Here is a 17,968-nt window from a genome sequence, read left to right as displayed (position 1 = left end):
GTCTCCTCTGAGTGGTCCTGTGCTGACTGGGGGTCAGATCGGCTGTCCTTGCTGTGTCCCAGTGTTCTCCTGGTGGGCCTGTCTCTCACACTGCCCATGCTCCAAACAGTTCCCATGGGATGGGGCCTGCACTGGTCCCTTGCGATGACTCATCGGCCTCTGAATGGCTCCCCTTTTTCAGCTGTTCTGGCTCCTCCTGCGTGGCTCCACGGGAACCCAATTAGTGGTCTTGCTCTCCTGGGGGCCACCAAGGCCCTCTTCTTCCTCCCTGCTGCCTCCAAGTAACTCCATCTGAAGGACACAGCTGCGGCTTCTACTGGCTCCTGCTTCATGCACTCAGCAGTTCCAGCCTTAAAGTGGCTGCAGCATGAAATGCTCAGAGCAGTTTTTTCTTTCTGTCATCATGGTTTCTCCCACCTTCATGAACTCCATAGGTCTCTCCTTCTCTTCCCCTGAGCTCCAGCAGCCCCAGCTTGGCTGATGTTACATTTTTACAGTTGTAAATTTGTTGATTTGTGGGAGAAAGAGATGCTGGGGACCGTCTATTCTGCCATCTTGACCAGAACTTGATACAGGATTTTTAAATGATCATTCACCAAAAATGTTTTTTACTACCATTTGGAAAACAGATAAGCTGATATTCATGACTACTGCTTTTTTCAATAAGAATCTGCAACCTGGGGGGAATAAGGTAATCTGCCTCCTGTTGCACAAACAGCAGAGAGGTCTTTCTTCAGTACAATGGACTGACAATGAGTATATTTTGTTAGATAAGTTATGAAGAGCTTTGAAACAGACCAAAAGATTACTGGGTGTATTCAATGGCAAATAAGTCATCTAGCATATGCTTCTGGGTTATCTGTTTCTATGGGGGCTCTGAGCCTTTGAGCTATTTTACTACTCCACATGTTATAGATAACTGATAGCAGTGTACCTAATACTTGTCTACAGACTTGAAAAATTCTGTCTGATGGAGAGACAACTGATTGATCTGCACTCATGTTTAAAAGTTGCTCAAGAAAAAACTGTACTAAACAAGCACACACAAAGAAATTATATTGGGATTCTCGGGTTTTCTCCTAGTATCTTTTACAGCACAGATTATACTGCATTGTAATTCACAATTTATCTACTTTGCTCTATCAGACTGCAGACTGTGAGTTCCTTGAAGGGAGAAAATAGGTCATTTTCTCTGTATCACTTCGGTTGCTGAAGACAATAAGGAGTCATCTGGTTAGTTAGATATTTACTAAAATTAAGACCATAAACTATAGATTGGGCCTACATATTAGGTAGTAAACGAATGCGTTTCATTTCCTACCAGATTCAGATATACAGAAGGTATACAATGTTCAAGTATTCCATGTTAATAAGATGAGGGAAAGAAACAATAACAATGACAGAAGCCAGCATAAATCTATTTTCAAACTGGTCCCTGGGACCATGACTTTGATAATTGTCCTTATTTTAATAGACAAGCTTATAAAAGCTTTGTAGAAGTATTTGTGAGACATGACCAAATTAGAATAATTACCTTTGAATTGTATTTATTTTCTCTTCATTGTTTCCTTGATCCATTACACAGACCCAGTGATCGTAGAGATTTGATGAAAAAATGCTTCCAGGAATATTTCGCAGAAATTCCTTAAATCGATGGAAAAACAAGCATTTTAAATCATTATTCTCATGCCAAATATGTATTGGAGAAATAAGAAAGAAAACATCTTGTTGAAAGTTCTGTGAAGTCCTCCCTTCTTCGTACTACACAGAGCTCTGTGCCTGCTCTCCACTGACTTCTGCACATGGAAACACGTGCTTTTATTTTTTTCTAACGAAAACCATTTGGACAACCAAAGTTTGGATGATGGTGAGAAAGATAAAGGACAACCTATTTGGGCCAAAACCTCCTGTTTTATGTATTTTAAGCAAATTGGTACTTTATAGGGTCTGGCAGTAAACAATCTTAAATCCTTTTTTCCCTCCTTTCCCTTAAATATCTAGTCCAAGGAAATGCACCAAGATATCTGTGAGATTCATAATCTGGTAATCATTCATTTGCTCATTCTATATATATTCATTCAACACTCTATATGTATTTATACATATATGTCAGGCACTGTTTGAGGTGCTAGGGATAGAGGAGTGAATAAAACAAGTCCATGCTAAATAGTATGTCCATGGTACAATATCCTTTCTTAGAGATCCCATTCTGTGGAGACCACTGGCAGGGCTAAGTGTGGTGAAACTAGATGATGACACAAACAGGATATGACCAAGGGCATTTGCTGTTTGGATTTTTGTTTATCAAAAGCTTAAAAATAAAACACATTTGGTCTTGGTCCAAGAGTTCATTCTAGGCCAATTTTCTCTGTTGCTTTTGGTATGGCAACAAGAAGGCCAAGCTTGCAGTCTCATCTCCCATCAGTAAACTTTAGTCAGAGAAAACTCAATTCTTTGTCAATGCCAAGCACAGCCCCAGCCACAGTGGAAGTCATGACTGAACTGCTGCTATGTGTCACATGGGAAAATATTAATGGGGGGCAAGAGAAGGCTAATCAACTGTAACTGAGATTCTAAGATAATTTGAAGAACATCTTTCTAGTCACTCTGTTAACATATTTTTTTTAGAGTGGTTAACAAGAAGAAGGATGAATTAATTCAAAGTTTTCCACTGTTCTATTGTATCTTGCAGTAGAAATATACCTGGATACTTGTGGTTCAGATATATTATCACAAAACTTACCTTTTTGGGTAAAGCTATGGAATTTTCATAATTCCAAACTAATTTTAGCTGCTGCACTCACTTTAAAAGTCAGTTAGAAGAGGCAAAATTTGTTATTTTAAAATGGGGTGCTGACAATAGCTCTCTTTTTAAATCTCATTGGAAAACATACTTATGATCTGCCTTCAAGAAAAACATCATTAAATCTTAAACTTACACTTAAAAGATAATAACTCATAATATCTCAATGAACTCTCCCACAGCTGGAATAACAAGTTACGAAATAGAGCCATCATCACAGCTGAGAAGGATGTGCGAGCCGGTTCTGAATTACAATCACCAACTCACAGAAACCACAGCCCAGACCATCAGCAGAACTCTCCAATTCATTTGAGATGAAATTCTGCCAGATTAAATATGAAATTTTCCTTAAAAGTCTGATAGATCAAAGCTGTAGTGTCTCAAGCAATTTTTGTCCAATTATAGTTTGAGAAGTTAAATTTATACTACACTACTTTAAAACAGTCTTAAAAATGAGAAACAAAAGTTCAAAAACTTTTGCCAAAATTGATCTCCTTTCATGAAAGCACTTGGAAGAAATGTGACTAAAACACAGTTACATAATGATAAACCTTCAATTATTTGGAATCTATTTAACCAGACTCTTCAATCATTTGGATAATTTTTTGTCTTTTGCTTATTTTTGGAAAAATAATATTTCTGCAATCTAAAACACAAATGAACTCTTCTAGAACCATGCTTCTTTGTAATAGCCTCAAGAATTTAGCACAAAATTTTAAGAAGTATGGTGTTGTGAAGAACAGCACATTAAGGAAATTCTTCTAAAACATTGGTTTTACCTTCCTAAATTGAGAGCTGGCAGAGAACCTAATTATATGAAAAAGAAAAACTCATATGCATATACTCGTATATCCTTGGCATATATATCTAGCTAAGCATACCACAGATATCCTTATTGTATTTCAGGACTGAAGAGTCATCACAAACCCTGTACAAAACAGATTAGTTGAACCTAGTTAAAACTCTCCAGTTCTCTTGAGTGATAATTTATTGCAAAAGTCCACAGCAGGGTTTGTTTAAGAGCAGACATGGCCCATTTACCCCAAAACACCTAGTGTTCATGAAGATATGCAGTAAAATTCTGAAAGCAGCTGGCCACTCAGCTGGAGTAGGGGTATGCAAAAGTCTTCTTTGCCATATTTTCCATCATTTGGTTTTTATGTTTCAGGCCTTGGGATGCAGGCTGTGGGCCTTGTCTCTACCTGTGGCTCCAGTATACCCCAACCCTTTGGGAGATGGGGCCCCCTTCTGCAGGTCTGCAGAAGCTACTACTGGGGTCAAAATTTCTGCTTAAAGCTAGTTTTGACTCTAGGTTTTCCAAAAATGTATGACAATTCCAAGAATGTGAGGGAAGAAAACATTTTAGAACTCTGTCAGCCATGGGTAGATGTGACATAGTAACCATGGGTAAAGGGTAAGAACAATAGAGAATGTCAAATGTAGTAAAAGTGAAAGAAGGCCCAGATGTTGTAGCCGTTCTTACTCCACTTCCAAAGTAAAAGGCATTAGGGGACAAAGGAAGGAATATTTGTGGGCATGATGGTTATGTAAATGAATGCAATTTTCAGTCATTTCAATAGTTTTTTGTTTCAGTTCCAAGGCAAATGCTTGTTTATTGCAAGGTAAGCTGTAACTATCTTCGAAAACTTTGCCTTCATTAGGAAGGTAGTGAGATAGTGAGAAAATCATCATAAGCAGGATGCTTATTTTTGTAAACATGCTGTGTATGTTTTGATTATTTTAATTTTTAATTACAATTTTTCTTTTTGCATGGGGTGGCAGAACTGAAGAAGAGATTGGTGTGAGGTAAAAATGTTTTTTTAAAGTATATCTGACATGTCATATCATCGGCAGTGGCTTTTAAAGTCCAATATTGACTTTTTGAAATGTTTTTAACCTTTTTTAGATTCTAAATCTACTTTGGTTCTTTCCTGATAGAAATAATGTTCATAATGAAACAAAACAAAACATAAAATGTTTAACTTGCTCCAGAGCTACACCACGGGGTGGATAAAGGGAGAACTTTTCCTACCTTTAAAACAGATGCTATCACAAAAATACATTCACAGTCTAGGTGTACTTCGACTCCAGAATTCAGTTTCTCTTTTAGCTCTCTGCAGGATTTCAGACTGGCTGATAGCCTGAAGATTCCTTTTGTTAGGGGTCCTTTTTGATTAAGAAAGTAAAGCATATCCTATGGGGAAGCAAAGGAAACAAAACAAAAAAGCACTTCACACATACATGCAAGGGAACATGTACTGCAGCTACTAGAGGACAGATTAAAAGCACTGAAGGATTGGAGCTGGATGGACAGCTAGAAGGATTAAAGTCAATCTTTTAGAGAGTAGAATGGTGGTTACCAGGGGCTGGGGATGATGGCGGGGGAGTTAGGGAGATGTTGGTCAAAGGAAACAAAATTTCAGTTAGATAAGAGAAATAAATTTAGGTGACCTATTGTATAACATGGTGATGACAGTTAATAACAATGTACTAAATTCTTGAAAATTGCTAGGAGAGTAAATTTTAAGTGTTTACTCACTTTGCTTTCTTTCTATTTGTATGTCCTCTGCTTGCAGTGTAGGAAGAGAATGGGTTTTAGAGACAAGCAATCCATGGCATTTAAAATCTAGTTATGCCACTTATTTACTGTGTAACCCTTGGTAAAGTTCGGAGGCTTTTTTTTTTAATTAGTAAACAAAGGAATGATGACAATAATAACTACCCTCTGTATTTGCTGTGACAGATAAGCTGTGAAGGGGCTAGACTAGTGTCTGGCATTTATAGATGCACAATACAGCATAAAATGCCACACATCTAGTATAGTGCTTGCAGGATACTGGATACTCAATAAAAATGTTGGTTAACAGTGATTATTTAATATATCAACACAAACTCAGTGGCTTTCAACTGACCCATTCTATACACAAAAGATAACTAAATGCCAGAGAATGTATCTTTATTCTTAAATACTTGAAATACAAATAAAGCAGTTTTAAAAACTTTAAAAAATATGATTAAGTAGTCTCTGTTGGTGAAGTGGTTAAAAAAAAAAACCAGACTTTCAGAACAATATGGAGTTGAAGAAGGATTTGTGAGAGATAGAATATGGATTGTCTATCTACAGAGCAAATTCCAATTTACCTGAGCAGGCTTATATGGCTCTTTCTTGAAACCAGTAGTCTAGATTATCTCTTATGTCTTCCTTATGATTCTTCAATAGCTAAGTCAGATTTTAATTCTTTTAAATAATGATAATAGAGATTCTTAGCTAAAGCCAGGGATGTCTATAATCTCTCCATCTGGGGACAGGTTTACTTTCCAGAGTTCCCCATTCCTAAAATTCCTTTCCCATTACTTTACAGGCCAAAATGAGACTTACTAAGACAGGTTTGGGCAGATTATCATTCTCACAAATATTTGGCAGAGAAACTCCAAACAGCTGTCCTGGCACAGGAGATGTTGGAGATATGGGCAAGTTGTGCTGGTGAGTGCTAGAGCCTCGCCAAAAGGCCCAGTTTAAGATAGATCTTCTCCTTTTAAATGTCTTCTGATTTGAATCTAAGGCAGAATTGAGAGTATTAGAAAAACTAGTTTAGTTTACTTAACTTTATTTCTATAATTTCCATTTCACTATATGTTCGTTACTATGGCTCAGAAAAGAAATGCTTATAGATGTCCTTTGTTATTGACAATTCAACCCATGACATTTCTCTATAATATTATGTAAATTAAGGAAAAATCAACTAAGGAAGAATCAAATGTTTGGTTCTTCTTCTATCTATTTCTGAGACACCACTGGTATGTTTACTCGAGTTTTGGCACTAAATTTCAAAGGTGAAAGAATGGCTTCCTATTGAAATATTACAACTTAAAGCAAAAAGTGTTTTTCATACTAACATATACATTTTCCCATTTTAAAGATGAGACTGGGCATCCAGAAATTTGAAGACTGAATTATACTACAATTAAATCATGAGAAAAAGCAAGCAAGGAGGAGGGAAAGGGGAAGATGGAGGAGAAATAGGAAGAAGAGGAGAAAGAGGAGAAGAGTTGTTGTCTCTATTAAGATGTTCTATGGAAACAAAGAATGCTTTATTGCCTGATGTCCAACTCTACTACTGACAACAGATACAGGAAGGCAATGTCCTTCGTTTTTTCCCTTTCTTTGCAACTGCAAAGACTTTCCTGTATTTTTTCAGTTCCTGACTTTAAGACGTATGCTTAAGGCAGGATGGATGGGTGCAAACATGACTGAGACTTGCCCTTGCCATGGCGACATTTATAATCTAATAGGGAACAAGACTGGTGGTGGGGTGAGAGAGGGGAAAAACAAGTATATTAATAAATAAAACATCATAAGGGAGGAACAACGGACCAAAGGTATTCAGAAGAAAGTAAAGCACATTGATCCAGTACGAGGGAGAGGAGTGATCCTGGAGACGTTTGCATTTGATTTGGATGTTTTTTAGGCAGTTGGCAGGTATGGGGATCCGAACCCTTGACCTTAGTGTTTATAACACCATGTTCTAATGAACTGAGCCAACTGGCCAACCTGATTTGGATTTTGAATGAATAAGACTTCAACAGACAGCATCCAGCATAATGCCTTGTACCTAATAAGTACTCAATTGTTATTGAACAATGATTGAAACTGAGGAGAAATTTAAGTGGAAAAAAACAACATATACAAAGTAGGCAGAAGTAAAAAGGGTCAATAGTGAGTTATGATTTTGATACCACAGTGCTGAAATTTTTGTCATCTGTGTCTAATTTTAACATGAAAGTTAGTTTGCAAATGATCTGATACATAAAAAGGTTCCATTTTTAAAAGTTCCACTTCTAAAAGTGGCTAGCTCCTTCTCTCCCTCTCCCTTCCCCCAACACACACACACACACACACACACACACACACACACACACTCACACACACACACACACACACACACACAACAACTATAACCTCTACACAAGTGAATGAAAATAAACCTACCTGTAGTCACTAAAGAGTGATCAAAAGAAGGTAGACACTGAAAGTAAAAGTTTGACCCTTCGAAGAAGGGAATGGCATGGCACTGAATGTTTCCTATTCTTATAGCTTTTATTATGAAGACAGGCCCCAGGGTGGCGGGGCAACTAAAATTTGGAGAGAAACCGGAACTCTTACTGGCTTGGAGAAATAGAGAACAAAGATAAAGGTACCCACAGCAGCTGGAACGTGAGAGGGAATCACAGAAAGGACAAAACCTGACAGTGGAAGCCCCAAATATTGTACATTCAGTTCTGCCCAAATTGCTGGCTAACCCCTAAAGCATGCATTCCTGGGGCAGATTCAAAACATCTTGCAATTAAGGCTAACAGAACCAAGATATGAGAGGCCACAATACCCAGATAGCACTCACTCACGGTTTGACTCAATTCTCTCTAAGCATCGTCAAATACTAACTTTAAAGAAGTCTTTTATCTCGTTTGGATATAATGTACCTTAGCATTTTATTTTCTCAGAATAACCTACTTAAACCAAATATTTAAAAAGCCAAGTTGTGAGAGGAAAGCAAATAAGCAACATTTTATCTGATGGCCTTACGACCATCATCCACACTTCACTCCCTTAGGATACAGTAAGTACGTCGTCAATGTACACACAGTCAGGTGGGCAAAAGCTCTTTGGCTTTGAACTCAGGAGCCTAGTTAAGACTCTTGGTTCAGACACTTATTTAGGCAGGTTACTTAACTTCTTTCCTTAACTTTAAAATGCAAAGGATAACCTATCCCTCAAAGGCTTACTGAAAGGATCATGCAAGATAATGTACGGAAAGTATTACTTTGCCCAGGGCATGGGTCAAAGGAATCTTGATTAAAGCTGCCAAGAGACCAATCTACTCCTCAAAAACAAGACCTCCTCGCTGTACTTACTCTCCATTTGGTTTAACAGCCTTCTGGAGGTATGTAGACATGAAAGAATACCACTACTCTATTAAGAATTTTCTTCCTGCTTTGACATTCCCAACCTACACCATTTTAGAAAACAGAAAAAGAAATGAAACCCTTTCTGAAATCCAGAAAGGGGTTCCTGTATGTCTAGCAATGTCAATCTGGGCAAATGTTTGTTTAGTATGTACCATAATATATATGCTGAGTAGCTGTACTCAGTCTGGTTTGCTCACATTTAACCTGGTTTTATTATTTCTATAACTATGAGATTTACTTGATTTTTTAGCTTTCACATTTCTTAAGAAGAATGCTCTATCACAAGTTATAAACTCAGTTATTCTATGAATGTAGACAGAGGTTTAAGTGGAAATTGAGTTCTTTACTTTATCATAAAAAATTTCAGCTGTAGCCATGCTTTTTATGTTCGGCATTCAACCTGAGAGTCCAGGTTCCCTCTGAGACTGAGAGAAAAAGAATTTTCATTAAAATTTACTTTGGTGCAGAGCCTTTAATGTATAGCCCTTATTTTCTAAATGTCAAAAGCTGATGAAAAAACATGTTACTGCAAAAAAAAAAAAAAAAGATTATGTAAATGTAAAGGAAACTAATTTCATGTAAATCTAGCTTTCCTAAATAACCCTGGCAAGATTCAGGCTAGTGTTTTTGCATGCTTAAACTAGAAAACTGAATATTAAAAATAACAATCCTTAAAACTTTGTGCGTATAGAACAATAACCACAACAGTAAAAGCTTTCATTAGAAATTCTATTCTGGCCACATAGCTACAGAAATTAAGAAGACCTTTATTTTTGTTTTTTTCCAGAGTGGGAAATACATATGAGAGAACATTGGAATGACAGGGCAAACAGGTAAAAGAAGAAACATGTCCCATATTTTACCATCCACTATAAAAGTTCACATTAATTCCAGTGTAGTCCTGGGTCTGAAGCAGATATGGAAGGTAATAAGCCTGCTGTGGGCTCACAGAAATGGGAGTTCCACTCACAATAGAACCCCAAGAGTTGCTTCAGAGCACACTCAGAAAGATCCCGCTTAATTAACTCTTCCACTTCATTCAAGTTTTTCCAGTAGGTGTGACTAAGCCATTCAATCTTTCATTTAACTTCTGCTCTGTTCTATACACTGGACTAAGTCCTGGGATGAGTTCTCAGGCCTTAGAGAAGCTCACAGTCTAAAGAGACATGTAGATATGTAAACAAATAATCACAACGTAAATTTTTAAGTTACACTAGAGGTATGTATACAGTGCTCTGGAGACACAGAGAAAGGGGTAGCTAAAGATTCAAAGAAACAAAGATTTCCTAGAAGTGATATTTGAGTTGGGTCTTGAGGTCAGATCTTTGAATGTCTATATTCAGCACCCCCAATTAACACTAGAGCTATCTCACTGTGGACCAACCACCCCAAGGATGACTTGTAGTGACTCAAGTCTCAGAGGTGGAGTTCTGAGAGATCTATTGCTATTCTGTTTCCAGTGTAAGACTATTTAGTGGGAGGTCTTCTCGACAATGAAGCAGAAATTTGAAAAACAGATGGAAGATGACTGTGCTCACCTAAAGCGATGCTGGTTAACAGGGATATTTTCTTTGAGCTAACTAGAGAAAACGTCTCTCAGAAATGGATGTATGAAGCTTTGTCTAATTGTGGCTTATTTTATTCAGGTGGTTTAAAAACATAATATTAATTCTTCCCAGCCAATATTTTAATAGAAATTATCTTCCTCTTTTATCTCCTTGCTAATCTTAGAAACAACATATAAATTTCCACATAAGATCACGCAAAATATCTACTTCCTGGGGCTAAGCAATTTAAGAATTTAAGAGTTCTGTGGATTTTAAATATACAGGCCAGGGCCGAGCCCGTGGCGCACTCGGGAGAGTGCGGCGCTGGGAGCGAAGCGACTCTCCCACCGCGGGTTCGGATCCTATATGGGAATGGCCGGTGCACTCACTGGCTGAGTGCCGGTCACGAAAAAGACAAAATAAATAAATAAATATACAGGCCAAACAGAGTATGATGAACTCTGAGTATAACAAGTGGCACTTGGTAAATAAAGCCAAATTCCATATATATAATATGTGCTGGAAAAAAAGTATTAGCTCATTTTTCCCTATTAGAAGTCAGGTTAATTGTTGGTATGTATGTGAAGAAAGGCAGGGAAAGAGAGTGAAGAGAGTCTTCTTCTTAAACTCATTTCCTCCTACGAGGTCTCCTTTTTAATTCTGATTTATGTTAGGGATGAGTTGGGGGCAAAGAAGGTGGGAAAGAAGGAAACAGAAATATGGACTTTAAAATACATTAAATTTTGATAATCATAGGGTCATATATTGTACATCACAATGAGGCTATGGAAGTACTGAAAACAATTTCCAGAGTGGAATGTTGCCTTCAAATAAAAAAAAACAAGAGTATTAATAAAAGCTGTGAGGATGTTAACAGTAAGACAAACAATAACTATGTAAAATTGTCTCCATTTCATGAAGTGAGTTAGTACTAACATGTCCACATAATATGGCAGTTGGGTCTAATGATGAGTCGAGATCTAAGGACAGAAGATCTATGTTGAGTTTTCAGTTCTACTGCTATATGCTTTGTGATGCTGGACACAGTCTGAGTCTGCTCATTTGTAAAATGGGTAATAATGGAAACTTACATGGTTGTTTTGAGGCTTAAAAGAAAGTATTCTATAAACTGTTATGTTTTATGTAGAAATTACTTGTTAACATTATGAAGACTGTTATCATCCAGGGACCAAAAGTTCCATTTGTAGAATTTGTAGGCTCTCTACAGTTCTTTAGTCTTTCTAGATGCCTTTTGGCTTTTTTACTTCTCATTAAAACACTGCAAAGATGTAACAGGCAAAGAAACGGAGACCAGTCAAAAGAGATGGTTCTGTTACTTAGGGAAAGCTCTGTTATAAAGTCTAGTAGAATACTGAGACTTTACCTGAAATGTTTTTGATTAAATGTGCATTCTAATAATCTAAATTAGAGGGCAGCAAACTACAATCCCTGGGCCAAATCTGGCCTGCCACCTCTCTTTGGATAGCCTGTGAGCTAAGAATAGTTTTTACATTTTTAAAAGGTTGAAAAATTCAGAAGAAGAATATTTGGTGATACATAAAAAATTTTAAGAAATTCAAATTTTACTGTCTGTAACAGTTTTGCTGGGACACTACCACACTCATTCATTTATGTATTGTCTATGACTGTTTTCACTTCACACTCTATGGCAGAGTTGAGTAGCTGTGACCAAGACAATATGTTGTGCTCTCATTGCTTTGCACTGTTGCTCAGGGCACTACAAATTTCAGTGACTCCATTATATTTTGACAATGTTTCAAGTGCCACGTGTGTCATGATACTGCAAATCTATTTTTTTTATTATCCATCATGTCAAAATAAGAAAAGTAGACTTCCAGTGCTGAGTTTTTAGGGCACCATGAAGTGTGTATGACATTGTTATTGAATCAATGGGCAAAGTATTGTGGTTACTGTGCAACGACATAACAGCCATGGTGAAAAAATATATGTCAACTTTACCTGACTAAGCACTTGTCAATAGATGTTGACATTACCAGACTAAACACTATCACAGTATCCCCAACTTAAAAGAAAGCAACGATCAGAAAAATTAGAATATTTAAAATAAAATATCTCATCACCACAGAATTTCTTCACAAAGACAAAAAATGAAAACAGACTGCAACAAAAGTAAATTTGAGTGGCTCATTTGTTAGCCAAGAAAGGATAGCCATTTACTAATGGTGAATTGATGAAATCCTGTGTGCCTGTAGTAGATGAAGAAATGAGCCCAGAGAAACTAGATTTAAGATTATTAGCCTTTTAGTCAGAATAGCTGATCAAATAGTTGAGGACATCAGGAATAATATCAATAGTCAACTAAAACAAGGCAGGTGACTCACTTTGGTTCTTAATGAGTTGACAGATGTTACCAATACTGCTCAGTTGCTTATTCAAGAAGTTGATGCCGCGTTTGAAGTGACTGAAGAATTAGCCTTAAACAGACTGCATAGAACAACTATGGGTGAGAATATTTTGAAAGAATTTGAGAAAATAATTCAGCACCACCTGAAGTGGAATCTGCTAAAATGTGTTATGTCTGATGATGTAGCAAATGTGTGGAGTGAAAAAACGGTGTGATTCAACAAATTTACAAAGGTTGTAAAATTTTAAAATGTTTAATACGTATGGTTTATTCAGTGTATTCATCAGTGGTACTGCAGGGAATATATTTCAATCTATAAAGTGTTACTGGATTAGTAGTGTCAGCAGTGAACTTCATTTACTCTCATGGACTTAACCATTGTCAGTTTTGTGAATCGTCAGAAATAGAAGCCAAATATTAGCCTTTCTTGTACTATCACAGAGCAGTTCAATGGCTCAGCAGTGGTAAAGTTTTATAATGATGTTTTGAATTCTGGGCTGAGATTAAACTTTTTATGAATGAGAAGAACTGCTTTCAATCACTATTACTGGACATTGAATGGCTTTATAAGTTAACTTTTCCTGTAGATTTGATGTTTCTTAATGAATCCCACCTAAAATTACAAGGCAAAACAATGCTTATACATAAAACTTTTAATGCAGTAAAGTCATTCAACGATATTTAATCACAAGTAATGTCAAGCTGCTTTATACACTTCTGGTGCTGTCAAAACAAGAAGAAAGATCTCTAGTCCCACACAAGTCTGCAGCACATATATTTTCCGAGTTCAAACGATAACTCTAGTAGTGTTTTACCAATCTCCACGCAAGAGGAAAATATCATAACTCAAAATCTATTTATTAAATTGAGGAGCTTCCACTTAACCTGCAATTGGAAGTGATTATCTTCCATGAAATGAAGAAGAATCTAACACAAGTCTACAAATGCCATCTAAGAGAGAAATGTGCTCAATTAGGATTATACGCTCATAGAATGATATCGATATTTGGCAGTACCTATCTGTGTGAAAACGTTTTCCAAGATGAAATATAAAAATCTCATTACAGATCAGAACATTTGCAATCGATTTTGACGATTAAGTCACGAACTTTAAAACCCAATTAAGTCAAATTTTATCCCCCTCAAGATAATTCAACTCTTTTTAGTAGACATGTATTATGTATAATTATACTCAATTATTATATTTTGAATTCCATCAGTAAAAAACACATGGAAATTTTCTTTCTTTTGTTACATAAGCACCTACCTGCAAATTTCACTATCGAGCCCCTTACAGAAAAACTTTGCTGACCCCTGATCTAAATCAGTGGTTTCTGAAACAGTTGTTCATCAATATCTTCTGTATTAAAAAAAAAAAAACCCACATAAGAGGTTCACCTGCAATTTTTAGTTGCACAGGTGATTCTGATATCCAGCTTGGCTTTGGCACCATTAGGCTATAGTTACTCCATCCCTGATCCCATTTGCCACAAATCATCTACCTCTGGAACTACCATTATCCTAACTTCCAATAGAAAGAAACTGAGCAGAGGATGCCTACAATTTAACTTAGAAAGCAAGTCACTGGCAAAACTGAGTAAAACCCTTAGGATTCCTACTCTCTGATTATCAGTCAAATTAATTAAAATTGACAACAGACCCAGAGAAATAGTTCTGAAAACATGGGTAAAAAAGGTAGAGTGGGAGAATATTATTCTCCATAGCATAGTTATAAAGATTCTCTTTGTATCTTTAATGAGATAACAAATCTAAAAATTAATTTGATTATCCATTAAACAAATATTCATTGAGTAAATATTCATTTACATATGCCAGGCACTGTTGCAGGTTCTGGCAATACAGAAGTGAACAAAACAGACCAAAATCCCTGCTTTCATGAAGCTCACATTTTATTGGATGGAAAACCATGATACGTCTCTCTATAGCACCCCCTCAGAACAGCCCAAGGAAGTGAGCAAACAGTTTTATAGTCCAAAAGTTCAACTTACTGTTACAGGACAGGAGAAGATGACTGGTATGAATTCATGGTAAGTTTGTACACCGGTGTTGGCAAGATGAGGGAGTCCCTGATGACCGATCTATTAATTTACTGTTGACTTCAGTAAAGTATAGAGTTGGAGGCCAGGTCACCATCAACAGAAAGTGATGGGATTGGGTGTGTATGTGTGTGTGGAGGGGATTCAGACAGAACAGTTGACTCAAGGAGTTGGAAAATGCCTTAGTGATAAAGTTAAGACTCTCTAGCCAGTATAGAGTGCCCATTTGAGGGTGGTCATTAGTGATATAAAACTGCCCTGCTGCTGTATTATTTCCTCTAGCAGTGTTTCTTTAGAGTTCATCTAAAGAAGGACTTTTGCTACGTACATAGGAAAGTAGGAAAGAGGGTCAAAGAAGCTGAGGTTATCTGCAAGAGAGATAATCATGATAATCATGGAATTCAAGTTGGATAAGAAAAGAAGTAAAAATAGGAGTTGACTAAAAGATGGAGAAAGTGATACAGTGTTGTAAGTTATAAGTAGACAGGAGGAATCTGGGTTTCCAGAGAGGAAAAACTGTTTTGTTTTGTTTTTCCATGTTTCCATGCACAAAGACTAGACGTGTTATTGTAAATGAGGAACTGACAAATCATTTGGGAAGGTCGAGATAGTAAATATTGTAGCTTTTGTGTGCCACAGCTTCTGTCCTAGTTATTCAACTCTTTAACAATAGCAAGAAAGCAGAAAAGAAAAAATGAACAAAGGCTGGCTGAAGAAGAAGAGAGGGCAGTTACAACTCTTTTTGCCCAATAAGATGTCAAAATTTGGAATCAATGGAGTGAATAGGAAGATAAGTTTTATGCTAGTATTGCAATTATTAAAAAAAATCTATACATGTTTTAATGTGAAAATTATAAATTAAACAATTTTAAATGAATTGAAAGATGTTTTGTTTAAAAAGGGATCTTGGGGTGTAAAATTCACAATGAGTGCTGATTTGTCTGTTTTCTCTAAGTTTAGATTGCTACATACACATTTTTCTTAAAGAAGGGTCATTCTACAATAAGGTTAAAAACAGTATGAGCTACTTTTTCATTAATGCTACATCAGTTGGATCACACACAGAGGAAGTACTTCGAAATTTCTTTTGGCATTCAGACGATGCCTAAAATCTGTTATGTGGCAGGTAGGTGGCTTCAGTGATCTCTCAAGGTCCATGCTATGCCTTTAAATTTATTACTCCTTGGGCCCGAGTTTGTTCATTTGCAAAGGCAATTCCACTGTTCACTGGACCCCCTAGTTGGTTCAAATTGATAAGGGCAACTGTAGAAATTTAGCATCCATTTTCTACTATCCCACTCATAGTTTCTGGTATCCATTTTCTATTTCTCATACACTCTTAATTTCAGACTGAGAGCTTAAAACTCAAACTTGGCTTAGGGTAAATTATGTTGGACACCATTTTTATCATTCTAGAGTCTTTATAATGGGGAGGTAAGAGACAGCTATGTTCACAGGAAATTAATACTCAATTGGTAGGCTAAGGAGAGACTTCTGTAGAAATTATCCTAGTCTTCACATAGTTAGCAGTCCCAGGATCCAGGCAGGGGATCAGAGTCCCTGACATCCATTACTGACAGCCTCCTTTTTATACTGTGACCATTTAGGGGGAACACACAGTGGAGTGTATTACAGTACAAAGAAGGTATTGAAGCACCTGCAGCATTGCCTAGTGCCTTTGACTCTGCAGTGGCCATAAGATTAAAGGGAAAGAATGGTGAAGAAAGAAGGGATAGGCTGTATTGCTATTAGTTGCTGGTTACATCCGTCATGCCTATTTCTGATTTATAAAATGATCTTCTTCTAAAACTCCATCTTTCCTTTCAAAACTCCTAGGTAATTCAAAAGAAAAATCACTCCATCTGGCTGGAAGTTTGGGTATTTTCATTTGTACAAAATGTGTATCCAGAAATGAAAACTTTTGCTGAAAGAAGGCTCTATGAAGGACAAGAAGCGACTCACCACTCCGTTGCTGGGCCACAGCCAAACGGCTGCGCTTCAGGATGAACTGGCACCGCATCTCTTGGGGCAGCTGTTCCATAAGGAAGGGGTCCTGGAAGTTGAGAGGTGTGGTGGAGTCCTTTGATCCCTGTGTCAGGAGTGCAGTGTCTCGAAGGTGGCTCATTTTAATTCCATAAGGATATTCATGCCCTACACAGAGAAAAATCTAAATGTAGACTTCAGACAGGCTGATACTGTGAGCATGTGTGCTACAAACTGGAATGTACTGCAATTTACCCCTGGTACTTTTGGTATAAAGAATCCTTTTGTTGACTGAATGATCACCATGTTCCTCTTAGTTGGAGACCACTGCATAATGTAGGTGGTCCTACCAAAATAGTTTTAAGGATGAGAAGAAAGGAAGGAAGAAAAAAAGTCTTTTAAAATTATCTAGTGTGGAGTGAATGTACAGGTCAGTTTGTGAGTTGCATAATGTTGGTTTCTCCTATTTGCACATAAGAATATTTAGAGGTATTCCAGTTTCTCCTTTGACACTAACTAGATCTATAAATCTTCAGCAAATCCCAGTCCTCTCAGCCTCAAATGCATGATTTAAAATACCCTACTCCTATCGCACAACTATTGTAAAGATCAAATAAGTAAACACTGGTGCTTAATATTATTTAAATAATAGGGACAATGAACTATGTATGTCAAGAATTGCTATTGTTACTATTATTTAACACAAGATGTCTGACTGAAAAACATTTAATTAGTTTTTATTAGTTATATAAGTAGAGCTTCTCAAGAGCATTGGGACTGGTTTGATTTATGCTTCCCTCCCACTGCTGCACTCTGAGGCTGGTGTTCATAGGCAATAATCAGAAGGAAGACTGCAGGAGATTAGAAACACAGAAAGAGATGCAAAAAGGATTTACAAACTAGAAAAGCTAAACCCTGCACATCTCATCGCAACATAATTTTTGCTCTTTAATATTCTAAGTAATTGCATCCTGTTAGTGTAAAGCTCAAACACTACTGGTTTGCAGATTTTTTAAGCACAGGAGTAAGTTCCCTTCTATTGCTGACTTATCACTAAATGTAACTCAGTAAACGCTTACTGTTCCTTTCTACCTGGCATAGGCACATAATGTCAATATTCGATTAATATCAAGCAATACAGCAACTTCTAGGAATTAAGCAAAAAAAAAAAAAGAAGAAGAAGAAGCCTTCTATAACAGCAATAAAACAATCAATTTATCCAAAT

The 17,968-nt window shown here is 36.8% G+C and overlaps 1 pseudogene; it reads right to left on the bottom strand.

Moving 5' to 3' along the window:
* Positions 1–17,968, bottom strand: part of LOC134375254 (rho GTPase-activating protein 20-like) — a 138,991-nt pseudogene that overhangs the window by 14,426 nt on the left and 106,597 nt on the right.

The sequence above is a fragment of the Cynocephalus volans genome, chromosome 4, assembly GCF_027409185.1.
Source record: "Cynocephalus volans isolate mCynVol1 chromosome 4, mCynVol1.pri, whole genome shotgun sequence".
Classification (NCBI taxonomy): Eukaryota; Metazoa; Chordata; class Mammalia; order Dermoptera; family Cynocephalidae; genus Cynocephalus; species Cynocephalus volans.
Note: the sequence above shows the minus strand (reverse complement) of the source record. Positions and strands in the feature narration are given on the sequence as shown.